Source organism: Physeter macrocephalus, chromosome 17 (assembly GCF_002837175.3).
Source record: "Physeter macrocephalus isolate SW-GA chromosome 17, ASM283717v5, whole genome shotgun sequence".
Taxonomy (NCBI): Eukaryota; Metazoa; Chordata; class Mammalia; order Artiodactyla; family Physeteridae; genus Physeter; species Physeter macrocephalus.
In genome coordinates this window covers 3,252,897-3,253,591 of record NC_041230.1, presented here as the reverse complement: position 1 = coordinate 3,253,591, position 695 = coordinate 3,252,897, and the positions used below count along the sequence as shown (strand labels likewise).

General features: G+C 49.8%; 1 protein-coding gene across 1 annotated transcript in view; it reads right to left on the bottom strand.

Moving 5' to 3' along the window:
- Positions 1-695, bottom strand: part of GP6 (glycoprotein VI platelet) — a 52,692-nt gene that overhangs the window by 1,491 nt on the left and 50,506 nt on the right.

The following is a 695-nucleotide window of genomic DNA, read 5'->3' as shown; positions in this document are numbered from 1 at the left end:
TGTCTGTGTCTGTGTGTGTGTCTGTGTCTGTGTGTGTGTCTGTGTGTGTGTGTCTGTGTGTGTGTGTCTGTGTGTGTGTGTGTAAGAAGTGTTTTCTATTTTGCCCTGATTTGCTGAAATTGAAAGATCTTTGGCCAGAGACGTTCTGGATATTTTTACTCAAAACATAGGAGAAAAACCTTGATAACTGTTGTCAACTTATCTTTCTGCCGCCCTTGAAAATAAATTAAACTGTGTAATATTATGTTTGCCCTTATCAATCAGCCTAAGCAAATGGGAACTGAAATCACAGCTTGCTATGTGTCAACTTACTATTTATAAAAAGTACCTGGCACTTTGATGCTTCTATACACACACATACAACACAAACCCTGAAAATATACTTCTTCACTGTGTAAAAAGTCACATCTCGGGGCTTCCCTGGTGGCGCAGTGGTTGAGGGTCCGCCTGCCGATGCAGGGGACACGGGTTCGTGCCCCGGTCCGGGAAGATCCCACATGCCGCGGAGCAACTAAGCCCGTGCGCCACAGCTACTGAGCCCACGTGCCGCGACTACTGAAGCCCGCGCGCCCAGAGCCCGTGCTCCGCAACAAGAGAAGCCACTGCAGTGAGAAGCCCGCGCCCGGCAACGAAGAGTAGCCCCCGCTCACCGCAACTAGAGAAAGCCCGCGGGCAGCAACGAAGACCCAACACAG